Source organism: Tenrec ecaudatus, chromosome 11 (assembly GCF_050624435.1).
Source record: "Tenrec ecaudatus isolate mTenEca1 chromosome 11, mTenEca1.hap1, whole genome shotgun sequence".
Taxonomy (NCBI): Eukaryota; Metazoa; Chordata; class Mammalia; order Afrosoricida; family Tenrecidae; genus Tenrec; species Tenrec ecaudatus.
Genome location: NC_134540.1, coordinates 142,425,843 through 142,440,763, shown reverse-complemented (window position 1 = coordinate 142,440,763; position 14,921 = coordinate 142,425,843).

Below are 14,921 nucleotides of genomic sequence, written 5' to 3'. Positions count from 1 at the left end.
CTGTTCTTCTGTCAATGTAGCTGGGAAACTCATGGGCCACCATCAGACTCTTCAGCTCTCCCAGATTTGTCCATGAGTTGTCAAATAGAGAATGTGTTTACCAGAACTGCAATGGTGGAGTTAACTTTAGCATATCCACTGTCAGGCGAGACACGTTCGATTACCTGAGATGAACCACGTGGGAAGTAGAAGAAAAATAAACTTATCACCTGAGATTCTGGAAAATGTTCAGACCAGGAAGAAAGTCGTTCTCGTCCGGAGAGGAGTTTAGCAGGAATAAAAATTCCAGTCCCAAAGAAATTCTTGAAAAATACTGAAACATAGAAAATGTCACTAGCCTGGCATTTGTCGTGGTGTTGAGAAATAAAAGACTTTAAAAATTAATGGGTAGTTTTGAGGGTATTTGTATTTGAAGTGAATGAGCTAGATTGTGATGTTGTTATTTATAACATTAGAACATCACTATTTTCCCTGAAGAAAATAGAAATTGCCATTACTTATTCATGGTTATTTCTATTAGCAGATGAAAATTTATGTTGAAAAATCTTTACTGTGGTAGGGATCGGAAATTTCAGGTCTATTTCAGCTCTATAAAAAAGCAGATGTGACATTTTGAATGTTTGCTTATCTTAATTGTAAAAATGGAATATAAAATAAAATTATTTTGGAATAAAATAAATTATTTTGGAATAAAAAGCCTTAAAGTACTGAAATATTAAAGAAAATTGTTGCCTTGCACAGTTGCGTCAAGTACTTTGTTAATCCATTGTCCTCTGTTCCATGAGTTTAGCGGTGCCCATCTCTATTCAGTCAACCTGGGATTGCTGCGTCAGAGACGTTAGTTGAAGACATTTGATTCATCTGGAAAGCATTTCTAGGCTCACCTGAACAAATCTTAAAGCCAATCCTCAGGACATGTCAACTAAATGACATGAAGAAGTCTGAAAATGACAGGACATGGTTTCTCTTTGGAAGTGGTTCCAAATGAGTGAAGTTAAGAATAGATAGGGAAGACATCCAATCCGGCAGCTGTCTCAGATCAGCTCAGAAGAGGTCTTGACAGACACGTCTGTAAAAGAGTTGCCAGATGTTTGATCCCTGAATATTAAACTGGGTCAGCAGTGATTTCTTCTCTCAGGGGTCTACAGGGGATATCGCAAGCTTTTTGTACTAGAATCATAGAAACCTAACTTGGGAGTAACTTGAGAGCTGACAGGGATTCATTTAGTCCAATAGATCAAGTCTTTTCATAACAAACTCTTCAGTGTTTCAGTTCTGGTATAAAAAAAACATTTATTGGACTTTATAACCTTGCTAGCCATGTTACTCAATTATTCAAAGTGGATCATTTTAAAGGAAATGAATATTTTTAAAAATGATTTTTACCTTATTGTGTAAAAAATCGTCGACATTTGATTCCACAATGCTTAAGAAAACACATAGAACATGAGGAGGCAAAATAAAAATCATCAATGGCAATAATATAACAAAGCATAGCTCGGAAAAATAATTATGTAACCTATGGAAAATTTAAAAAGAAAACAGAAGATTACCATAAAGAGAGTAAAAATGTCATGATTCAGAAGTAAAAGCCTTTCTCTCATTAAAACATGAATAGCACATAACCACACACCTCCAGCCAGGGGGAAGAACAACAGAAACCAAAAGGAAAGGAAGACAGTGGCCAAAGTGAGATTTGAAAATAATTAGCAATCTGCAATCTATCAAAGACCCATGAGGGCTTGGTGGAGTGGGGAGGGAGGGAAAAAAAAAAAGAGGAGATGATCCTAAGGGCTCAATGGACAGTAAATGTCTAGAAAAGAATGATGGAATATATGTACGAATATGTTGGATACAATTGATGTATGGTTTGTAACAAGAGCTATAAGAGTCCCCAATAAAATGATTGGAAAAAAATAGGCTTTAAGACAAACTAAATGATCCTGACAGCTGGATCACTAAAGCTAACTTGAACGTAAATAGAAAACACTGCTTAATTGCTAATGAAATGCACACACACACACACACACACAAATACATATTCAAACAAAACTAACTCAGTGCCATCAAATCCATTCTGAGTCATGGAGATCCTGAAGGATGAGGAGACCTGCGGTTGTGGGTTCAGAAACGAGCTCTGTAGGGGAGGGGAAAAAGCATCCTCTGTCACAGGGAGCAGCTGATGGCTGTGAATGCTGCCAGGGCTCCACATACGTGATAGATGTGGACAATATCACTAGTGAGACTTTTACACAATCCTTGAATCTTGCATAATCCCAAAACATAGACAATAAAAAACTATTTTCACCTAACATCCTACAGCTGACATATGTACAAATGGAAAGATATTAACCTCATTTAAACATTATGTCATATGTGAACAAGAGGAAATATTATATATATATAATACTATATATAATACTAACGAACAACCACAGACCTCATCTTTGCTACTGGTCATATGGCTATAACTGATATTTAGAATTACTTTTCTCCATTCTGCATTCCCTTTGCCCTCGGTGATCACCTAAGCTGGTCATTGTCCCTTGCCTGGGGAGGAAACTCAGATCTTAATTCCTGAAGGGACTTGACCATTAGTAGTCATGTCAAAATTGGGTTGCTATAGTATACAATCTACTTTAATCACAGGACATAATAGTGTTAAGAGACAACATAAGGAATCTTCTGGATTCCAGCCATATTCTTCCTTACTGTCATTACACAACACTACACCAATCCCCCCTTGGTAATAAGGATTAATTCAGTGACACTGAATACAGGAACACTCTTTTTCAGCCACTGATACAGAAGCATGTGGAGCCTGAAATGGCCAAGAGGTATTCTTAAGTTACAGTTAGAGCAGTGCTGTGTCTCCAGGTGATACCATTCCTCCCTTTGGAACTAGGACCTCCAGACTTGGAGTGCCTGTGGTTGCTAGTACATGAAGCAGACTTACTGCAAATGGGTCACTAGGAGTGATAGTGAGAGGTACCATTCCCATTTCCACTGCTAAGTCCCTGGACCCATGAATTCTGGCCATTTGAGACACTGAACCACACATATTCTCATTTACAGCACAGTCAGCCTCCTGCCCTGTTTGCATATCGGCTATGTGTTGGACCGCTCACCAACCACTCCACAGGAAAGAGTTGAGGTCTCAAAACTTCCCACGGGCAGGTCGACCCTATCAGATAGGGTCACTATTAGCACCAACGTGATAGCAACGAGTTTGGGGAGATTTTAGATTGCCCCAACCCTATTGGCACCTAGCTGAAACTGTACTTTTCTCTTTAGAAGGCCATTCTAGTGTTCTATCAAGCCAGCTGCCTCGGGATAGTGAGAAACTTGGTACACCTAGTGGATTGCATGACTGCAGACGCACGGCCACCCTAAATTTACCATGGAGTTACTGGACCTGAAGCAATGCTGGCTTAAAGACTATACCGATGCTTAATACATTGTGTAAGTCCATGCACCATCGTTTGGGGAGAAGCATTGTGTGGAGAGAAGGAAAATCCATATCCAGAGGAAATGTCTATTCCAGTAAGAATAAAACTGCATTTTCCCTGATGGAATGGTCTTCTAGTGTCCCACGATAGATCAGGTACTTCAAATTGGTTTAATGAAGGCCATTTCACAGTCCATGTTTCAGTGAATCCACCAAATGAGCAATCACATCCTCTCTTAACCTCTCAAACGGAACCATTGAAGGACGACTCTGCTTATTGGCACCATATCAATAAACTCAGACTGATTAAGTTCGGTGGGTTGTCTAAAAAACCCAAACCAGTGACATTTATAGATGAAAAAGGCCTCCCAGACTAGCCCAAATTAAGACCATGGGTCTGATGCTTTCTAGATGTTATCTGGGGACTCCTCTAGCTCTTCAGACTCATACAGCTGCAGGCACGTCATGCTGACAGGTGAAGCAGGATCCCGTAAGATTGCAGGTCCATAGGTGAAGAGTCTAGGTTGGTGAAAACATGGCAAGGTACTTCTAGCTCTCAGAGTCAGGCAGCCCACATGGGACTGTCCCTGGCAGCAGGCACAGAATCTTCAGGGATAGAGGAAGGCGTTCTCATTCTCTGTCTTTTTTAAAAAAACATTTTATTAGGGGCTCATACAACTCTTAACACAATCCATACATATACACACATCAATTGGATAAAGCACACCTGTACATTCTTTTCCCTAATCATTTTCAAAGCATTTGCTCTGCACTTAAGCCCTTTGCATCAGGTCCTCTTTTTTTCCCTTCTCACCCTGCTCTCCCCTCCCTCATGAGCCCTTGATAATTTATAGATTATCATTTTGTCATATCTTGCCCTATCTGGCGCCTCCCTTCACCCCCTTTTCTGTTGTCCATCCCCCAGGGAGGAGGTCACATGTAGATCCTTTTAATCGGTTCCCCCTTTCCAACCCACTCACCCTCTACCCTCCTAGTATTGCCCCTCACACTCCTGGTCCTGAAGTTATCATCCGCCCTGGATCCCCTGTGCCTCCAGCTCCTATCTGCACCAGTGTACAACCTCTGCTCTATGCAGACTTGCAAGATAGAATTCGGATCATGCTAGTTGGGGGCCGGCGGGAGGAAACTTTTAGGATCTGGGGGAAAGCTGTATTCTTCATCGGTGTTACATCACGCCCTGACTGACTCATCTCCTCCTAGACCCCTCTGTGAGGAGATATCCAGTGGCCGACAAATGGGCTTTGGGTCTCCACTCTGCACTTCCCGCTTCATTCATTATGGTAAGATTTTTTTTTTGATGATGCCTTATACCTGATCCCTTTGGCACCTCGCGATCGCACAGGTTGGTGTGCTTCTTCCATGTGGGCTTTGTTGCTTCTGAACTAGATGGCCGCTTGTTTGCCTTCTGTCTTAATGGAAAGATAATATCCCCAAGGAAGCATCTCAGGTCTGATTGATAAGTTGGACTCCACCGCGTACACTCACATACATTTAAGTAGATATGAAATCTAATATCACACTGATCTAACCTTCTCTTCCTGGCACCAATGTAACCTTAGTAACCTTGCATGGTTACCTTTAGTAGTCATGCATATTCGCCAGGTATATATATGAATATAGCTCACTCCTTCCTTGGTTTTAATCTGTACTTCAACTTCAGGAACTGTTTGATCTTTCAGTCTAGTTACAGGTCTAGAAGCAATTAGATGTGAAGGTCTTTCCTGGTCTCTCTGAGCAGTGTCTTAGAAGGCATATGCCCATAAAGCAATGCCTAAGAAACAACCCCACCTAGCATCTCAGCATGCACAAATGGGCAAGTCTCCCCCAGTGTGGGTTGCTTACTGATAGTGGATTTATCTTGTAAGGTATGAAGACAGAACTATTGGCCAGGTTCGCTCAATAGAATTTAAGGGCTCAATATCCTCATCTTCTAATCCTCAGTCCCTGTGCCCCCATCCCCTATTGTAGGGTCTCATTTGTTCCCACTTAATTCCTTTGCTTTAATATCAGGTACTGAACTAAGTTTGGAATTCAGACAGTGCTATAATTGAAATACTCATATGATAAGATCCTGGATTTTGTATTTTGTTTTTGGTAATATCAATTCAGTTGTTAGAAGAGACAAGATTCAGGTGGAAGACTGTACGTCTTTTATGCAAGGTTTGAACCATCCTTCCAGTGTTCTGAGTTCCTTTATCACATTTTTTAATGTAAGAAGTATCAGCCAATCAATTGTCCTCCACTTCTTATCCTGGAAAAAAATTGCTGAAAATCACCAAATACACAATCACCCAGAGCCTTACCTCTGACCAACACTTCATCTATTGATTGTGGTATTTCAGATATTAACTTTTCACCTTATATCAGGGATTAACAATGCCCTCTTTACTAATAAAGTCAGATTTATTCATACTAACAGAGGAAGAGGCAGCCTTCTGAATACCTTTAAACCTTATCAGGCTTGAGAACCCATTTAGAAAACTCGCGTTTATGATTTTGTTTCTCTAGTAGTACCTCTGGTACCAATTTTACTAGACTGGATTCTCTAGAGAAGCAAAATCAGGACAGTAATAAATGTATATAAATATATAAATGTATATTGAGAGAGGAATTTATAACAGGAAAGCAGCCCACACAGCTACAGGAGAGGGAGAGAGCGCTCAATCTGATTCACTTTTGTGCCTCAGTTGATGTGCTGAAGGTCTTTCCAATCCAAGTGTCTACCAGTGTCAAGGGCCAAAGAAACAGGAATGCCAAACAGGACTTGTAACATAGTGTCCTGCTGCAAGTCATAGTGAGACCTGACTCATGACAATGTCAAGCAGTCAGTCAGATAGCACAGCATGATGATGTTATGCAGCGTGGTAATGGGAGGTAGGCAGACAGGTGGTATCGTGCAGTGATGCAAAGCAGTGGGAGCTGGTGGCACACTATAACGATGTAAGATGACCAAATCAGGCAACACAACAGGTCTGGGCAAGAATGGAAGATAAAAGAGGCAGCCAGGCCTCCACAGAATTTTATTTCTAGGACACACCCCATAGGGGATGTCACCAGGCTAATTGAAAGGCTAGACTCCACCCATATCTTCTTGCATGTGTCTTGCTGGTATAAAAAAAATCAACAAACCTAAACTTCACAGATGCTGTAATAGGGCAGGAGCAAAAATGAGCAATTGGTATTTTAATTGGACCAGACAAAAATTGGCTCACAGAAAACTTGGCCTCTAGTATAGCACCTTCACCAAACAGCGAACAAATTATATGGATATGAAATTTATCTAAATGAATTCCTAGGGCTTTGGCTGCCTGCCAATGTGCTCTGACTACTGGATAATTGAACTAGCACTCAAATTTTACATCAGCCAAGCTTCCTCCTTATGGTTTTAGAGGATAATGCTAATTGACACCAATTGGATATTTAGAAGATTTTAGAAAAATCTAGTATTATTTCCAGCCAAAGTCACGAATGCATCTCTCTTTAATCAATAATGATAAAGAGGAGAAAAAACTCACCAACAAAATTTGAAAAAAAGAATATCATATCTTCCTCGAATTATATAAGAGAACCCCTAAAATATTTTATGCATTGTATGCCTTGAATTCGCAATATTGTTTAAAAATGTGAATCATGGCTAAAATATTTTTGTACACTTAAAGATTTTGTTTAAAAAGATACAGGTGGAATTTGTTAACAGAGTGAAATCATGTGTGGACACTGAAAGTAAGACAATGATTATGGAATCTAGCTGATAAAACCTGAGGCCAGAATCAGTCCTAGAGAAGATGTAATCAGTGAGGGAGATGTTCAATTTGAACCCGTCCTTCCAGAGTATAGGGGGAACTATATATTAGAATAATATGCTTACAAGTGACCTCAGTCCTAAAAAAGTATTATCACCAAGGCAATGCTGACTCATAATGACCCTATGTAACAAAGTAGAACTGCTTCTAAAATTAACTGAAATTGTAAATCATTAGGGCTGAAAACAGGTTCATCTTTCTCCCATAGACCATGGTTCATAGGTTTGAACTGCCACATTGATTAGTAGCCTAACACACAACCCAATGTGCACTAGGATTCCTCAATAGTAAGAAACTATTGGAGTTTAAATGTATATTATAAGTGCTTAATAAAAGATTCCAGGATAAGTTCACTATCACTTCTTTCATGAAAACCCTTCCAAACAAACATTGATAATAGTAAGAAAAAACTTGACACCACAGTAGAACGTTCTAGGATTTGATCCCTCAACCCAAATAAAGAGCAACTTGAAAAGAAGAAGAAGAAGAAGAAGAAGAAGAAGAAGAAGAAGAAGAAGAAGAAGAAGAAGAAGAAGAAGAAACTGTTATTGTATTAGACAGGGTTCTCTAGAAAAACAAAGCCAGGACACTTATGATTAGCTAGCTAGCTAGCTAACTAACTAGCTAGAGCACAAAGGAATATAACAGATAGTTAGTCCACACACTGGGGTAGAGAGCTCAGTTCAACTAACTTCCATGAAACTATTAATATACTGGAAATCCTTCAACTCACGAGGGCTGCTGGGTCCAAGGGCAAGGAAACAGACAGCTGAGTCTTCCATAGACAACGCAGTCTGACCAGAGGCAGCAAATATCAGGGCAGGTCACCGACAGAAACCAACAGTCCCAAGCTCAAGCACTGCATACACTAGCAGTTGGTGAAGCAGGCCTTGAAGGAACCTCAAGCTCTAGCAACACATTCCACCAGTTGGATGTCCCACAGGTAGTGTAATTCACAACTTGAGACAGAGAAGTTGCTAAGGCCAAATCACCAGAGAGCAAAAGAGAGACTGATGGGGCTTGCCAAGCCTCTTATCTCTTTAATTCTTTGACCTTATTAATCCCACATGCTCCTATTGGCCAAATTGGGACAATAAACCTCCCTATCAGAGTTATGACTCTCTGAAACTTAATCTGACATATTTTTTTGATATTTGTGTTTCATGAAGGGCAACCAAAAGCAGTTTCAGGAAGAGCACTGGAAGCAGTTTGCCTTCAGCTGGCAGATGCAACAATATATTTGCACAAGTCTCCCCCAAGGGAATATCATCTCTTACACCCTATGCCTTAATTTAGTTTGAAGGGACCTGGTTACCTGTCTTTTCCACGGAATGTCACACTGCTCCATTATATTGATGGAATTCTGCTGATTGGTTCCACTAAGGAGGTTGTATCAAAGACTCTAGATTGGTACAACATCTGCATTCAAAAAGTCAGGAAATCAACACAATGAAGATACAACCTCCATATCAGTAAAACTTATAGGGGTAGCATGGTGTGGGTCATGTTGAGATATTCCTACTAATGTGAAGGATAAGCTATTGTATCTGGTCCCATTAACAACTAAACAGGAGGCACAAGGCTTAGGTGACTCCTTCAGATTTGAGAGGCAACATATCCCTCATTTAGGTTTGCTACTATGACCTGTTATCAAGTTACATTAAGTGCTGCCAATTTTGAGTAGGTTCCAGAACAAGAAAAGGTTCTGTTATAGGTTCAGGCTGCTGGGAAAACTGATTTGTCCCTGTGACCATATGACCCAGCTGATTCAATGCTGCTAGAGGTGTCCATTGCAGATAGAGATGCAATGTGGAGTCTTTGGAAGGCCATTATTGGTGAAGCATAGCATAGACTCTTGATTTTGGAGAAAAATTCTGCCATCCTCTGCAGACAACTACTCCCCTTTTGAAAAACAGCAGTTGGCCTCTTACTGGGCTTAAGTGGGGACTGAATACCTCATCATGAGTCTTAAGTGGCCCATTATGAACTAGATATGTCTGGCCCACAGACTCATAAAGTTGGATGTATGCAGCAGAAATGGGAAATGATATATATATAAGATCAGGCAGCAAGGCAATGTGATCCATGGGTTAGTTTGCTCCACAGTTAGTGCAGCACATGGTTGAGGCAAAGAACTAGCTCAAAGAGCAGCACACTGGTCTGACCACCAGGAGAAAGAGAGAGTGGATGCTGGCCTCTGAAAGCATTTATCTCGGTTGCCCTCCAATCAAGCTGCAGCTTGATTAAACTCCACTTACGTGTTCCTGTGGAGGCCTGGTTGGCACAATAAACCTATCACAGTCCACTCCTTCCAACTTGGCACAAGTACACAATTCTTGAGCCATATATAATTTCTACACATTAATGAAGTTATGCTTACACCCAACATCACATAGCTAGCATATCTATATATAGAGATATAACATAAGAAATGAACTGTTGAATTATATACAGATAGATATATAATACAAGAAATGAACAGTTAAATTATAAAGCAGAACAAATGGCTCAGAGCATCTCACTCCTTTGAGAGACTTGTGAGACACTGGCAGACATTTAAGTCTTGAGGGTCGTCAGTTCATCCTCTGCAGAGAGAGCTAGGCTATATATACACAGGCAGCAAACAGCAAGGCAGGTGACCAACCATCAGCCAAGCCACCAACCATTGGTCCCCAGCTCTGGAGATGTACATCCCAATTGTGTGGGTTTAAAGGGGCCTCAATTTACAGCAACACAGTCCACCGACCAGGCGTCCCACAGGTAGTATAACCTCTAAGTTGAGGCGCAGAACAAGCAAGGCAGCCACACACTGGTCCCATGATCAAAGAGCAAGAGACAAGAAAGGCGAGGCTTACCGAGCCATTTATCTCTCCGCCCTTCAATTCATCCCACTTGTGTTTATCGGCTAGGATGGCACAATAAACTATCTCACTTGTGTTTATCGGCTAGGATGGCACAATAAACTATCTCACAGACTTTCATTCCTGAGGGGTCTGGCTTGTTAGCAGACTTATCCAGATTGGGTTTTTGTGGTTTATCATTACAGTCTAAGGAATCTCCTGGATTCCAGACATATTCTTCTTGACCTCCAATATGTAGCACAGTCTAATTTCCCCCTGGTAATCAGGATCAATCACACCACTCAGTATTGTGACACCCTTTTAAACTGTTGATCCAAAGGCATGAGGAAACCAAAATGTCCAGGGGGAATTCTCAGCTGCCAGTTCAGTGGACTCAGTGTGGTGTTTCCAGTCAGGAGTGTTTCTTCCTTCAGAACTAGGACCTTCAGGTCTGAAGCACATAGGTTTTCCGGAACAGGAAGCAAAAATGATGCAAGAGGATCACCAGAAATAATAGTGATTGGTGTCACTTCTACCCCTTGGTTCCTGGACCCATGAATTCTGGCTATTAGAAACGCAGAACCATATATTGACCACCGCTGGTTTAGAGCATCTACAGCCTACTAGAGGACATCGTCCCAGCCCTGCAAGGTGTCACCACCTAGCTGTTGCTGTAATTGTGTCTTTTGGAGGCCATGCCATCGTTTTATCAAGCCAGCTGCTCTAGGATGTTGAGGAACATGGTATGACCACTGGATTTCCTGGGCAAGGGTCAATTGCTGCACTTCATTTGCTGTGAAGCAGGTTCGTTGATCCGAGGCAATGCTGTGTGGGATGCCATGCTAGTAGATAATGCATTCTGTAAGTCCATGGAAGGTAGTTTGGGAAGAAGCATTGGATTCAGGGAAGGCAAGTGGATATCCAGAGTAGTTGTCCATTCCAGTAAGAACAAAATGCTGTCCCCTCCATGATGGAAGTGGTCTATATAACCAACCTGACACCAGTTTGCTGGTTGATCTTCCTGAGAAATGGTCCCATATCTTGGGCTTAGTGTTGGCTTCTGCTGCTGGCAGATGAGACAATTAGCAGTGGCCTGGACCAGGTCAGCCTTAGTGAGTGGAAGTCCTTGTTGCTGCAACCAAGCATAACCTCCACCCCTGCCACCATGGCCACTTTGTTCATGTGCCCATTGGGTGCTGACAGGAGTGGTGGAAGAAAGAATAGGACTAGTATCCAGTGTACACCATGCTATCCTCTCGGTTGTTAAAATCCTCCTCTTCAGAGGTAACCCTTTTGTGAACATTCACAGAAAACATGATTACCTTTACTTTCTTGGCCCATTCAGAGAGGTCTATTGACATACCTCTTCCCCACACCTCCGTGTCACCCATTTTCCAATCATGTCCCTTTTCCAGGAGAATCTTCTCTAAGAGGCTGTATATGCACCAAACCAGCAACCAATATATTGTGCTGATAATTCAGCCAAACGATTAACTACAGCCCATGAATCAGTATGCAGTCTCACATTTGGCCATTTCTCCTTCCAGGCAAACTGAACCGCCAGGTGCACTGCTCAAAGTTCTGCCCATTAGAAGGATTTCCCTTCACCACTGTCCTTCAGGGAGATCCCAGAAAGGGGCTGTAGTGCTGCTGCTGTCCACTTACGAGTGGCACCTGCATTTCATGCAGAGCCATCAGTAAACCGAGCACGACTTTTCTGTTCTTCAGTCAATTCATCATAAGGAACTCCCCAGGAGGCCATAGGTGCAGATGGGAGAAGGAAGGGACTGTGACAGGAGTGGAAACTGTGGGCATTTAGGCCACTTCTGCATGCAGTTTGCTTGTACGTTCAAGTCCCTCTTGCTACATAAACCTGTACATAATCATATGTGTCCTGGTTTTGTTTTTCTACAGAACCCTGCCTCACACAGCTCTCTGTGTTGACTCTGCTTGTCTTGCCACCACTCCAGATGCCGCACCTCCCGCCAGCCACTTCACATGGCTTCATCGTGAGACCTCAGTGCAACCTGCTTCTCCACGCTGCCCTACTGCCTTCTGCTACACTCACCACGTCATCTTCCTAGTGCCTGCTGCCTTGGCCACATGACTTGGAATGATCTTCAGATATTCACGGTCCCACTTAAGTGAGTTGGACTGAGTTCTCTGTACTGTTGTGTGGACTAGTTTCCTGTTATATTCTTTTTTGCTATGTAAACTTATCCCATTTTATCTGGGCTATAGATAGAGAGATATAACCACAAGTGACCTGGTTTTGCCTCTCTAGAAAACCCTACAAAATACATGTGAGTGTGTGGTATACACTAATACTGGAAATTAGAGGAGGTTTGTAAGGCTGCCCACATTCAGTCTTTATGAGTAGAAAATGTAGCTTTGGCCTTTTGAACTTTGAGTAAGTGGTTTTCTTGTGAATGCACGTAGGTCAGAAAAGTCTGTGCCCATCAGAGTTTCAGACATGACCTAGACTGATGATTCTGGGGTTGATAAGAATATGACCAGGGGTCAATGATCTGAAGCACAACTCTTGAGATCTCTGCGGCTCCGCTGACTTAGCTTGGAAGGGCTAAGACTGAGTTGACCAACATGCAATTTGATGAAGAGGAAGACGTTTAGCCCCGTGAAATGGTGCGCAATGCTTGCTGACGTGATGTAAGGAGTGCTCTAGGTCTTACTATTCTTTTGTGTGTGTGTGTGTGTGTGTGTTTCTTTTTTTAAAAAAAAACATTTTATTAGGGACTCATACAACTCTTGTCACAATCCATACATATACATACATCAATTGTATGAAGCACATCCATACATTCCCTGCCCCAATCATTCTCAAAGCATTTGCTCTCCATTTAAGCCCTTTGCATCAGATCCTCTTTTTTTTTCCTCTCCCTCCCTGCTCCCCCCTCCCTCATGTGCCCTTGGTAATTTATACATCGTTATTTTGTCATATCTTGCCCTATCCGGAGTCTCCCTTCCCCCCCTTCTCTGTCGTCCATCTCCCAGGGAGGAGGTCACATGTGGGTCCTTGTAATCAGTTCCCCCTTTCCAACCCACTCACCCTCCACTCTCCCAGCATCGCCCCTCACACCCTTGGTCCTGAAGGTATCATCCACCCTGGATTCCCTGTGCCTCCAGCCCCCATATGCACCAGTGTACAACCTCTGCCCTATCCAGCCCTGCAAGGTAGAATTCGGATCAAGGTAGTTGGGGGGAGGAAGCATCCAGGATCTGAGTGTCTGGAGTCTTAAAGGCTTGAAGGTGAACAAGCGGCCATCTAGCTCAGAAGCAAAGAAGCCCACATGGAAGAAGCACACCGGCCAGTGCGATCACGAGGTGCCAAAGGCATCATGCAAAAAAAAAAAAAGATATATGTGTGTATATGTATATATATGTATGTGTGTATGTATGTGTGTATATGTGTGTGTGTGTGTGTGTGTGTACCATATTGAATGAAGGGGGAAGTGCAGAGTGGAGACTCAAGGCCCAAGTGTCGGCCAATGGAGATCCCCTCATAGAGGGGTTTAGGAGAGGAGATGGGTCAGTCAGGGTGCGAGGTAGTACTGATGAAGAACACAGCTTTCCCCCAGGTCTTACTATTCTTATGGATGCAGACACATACGTTTTCTATCAGAATGATGATCCGTTACATCAAGGAACATGCTGGTTTCCTAAGAGCACTAAGTTGATAGAAACGAGCAGTTTAGAAATTGGATATCCCAAATGGAGACGATCAAGGCATAAAGTAAATGGCTTACACATTTTAATGGTTGTCTTTAGCCTTAAATAAGTGGAAAAGGAAAGCTCCTACTGAATATTTTTTTCTCTTTTCCTAATGGATTCACAGAAGAGAGAGTAGGTGCGAGACGACGCTGATAGGATGATAGGATCCAGGCATAGGTGTCAGCAGAACTGCAATTATTAAGTACATATATTTTTTTGTTTTTTAATTTATAAAATAAAGAATGTAAATAGTGCTGCTGCATTGTCAGTTGTTCACATTTTAGTTGTATGCTGTTAGATGCAACCATGATTTCATTACTGTCTTTATTTAAAACTTATGAAATGTGTTAGTCCGGATAGACTAGAGAAACAAACTTCTGGACACTCATATTTGTATATGAAAGAGCTTTATATACAAGAGCAATTGAATATTGAGAAAACATCCCAACCCAGTCCAGATCAAGTCCATAAGTCCGATATTAGCCCATATGTGCAATACTAATGTATAAATTCCTCTTCAGACACATGAAACACATGCAATGATGCAGAACCCTGTAAGATCATAGGCCAATGGGTGGAAAATCTTGTGGATTCAGTGGCAGTAGAAGCGTCTCAGTCCTGGGGTGGATGTCCATGTGGCTCCTCCAGCTCCAGGCTCTGGCTTCTTGAGTGTAGCTCCATCAGGCTCGTCGTCAGTAAGCATGTCCCACAGGCAGTGAGCATGTGTCCCGCCTCCAGCGAACTATTTATTCCCTTAGTGCCTCCAAATGAGGTCATCAAGATGCAGCCTGATTGACAGACTAAACTACACCCCACCAGTCTTAAATCTCAAATTGACAACAGATTATGTAACTACCACACGAAGGGTTAAAGAGTTACGTAGAGATGACAATTGACAAGGGGTGACTGCTGTTGGCTAGAGTGTATGTCAAATTAATGAGAACTGTTTGGAGGTAGGAAATGGGGTTCAACCTGTCAGCAGTAGACTGGTGATGTCACTTAAGAGGGACACTGGGAAAGTCTCTCTTTCTCTGCCCCTCCCCCATCCCCCTTGCTTGGACTATGTGTCTGCCTCTTGGC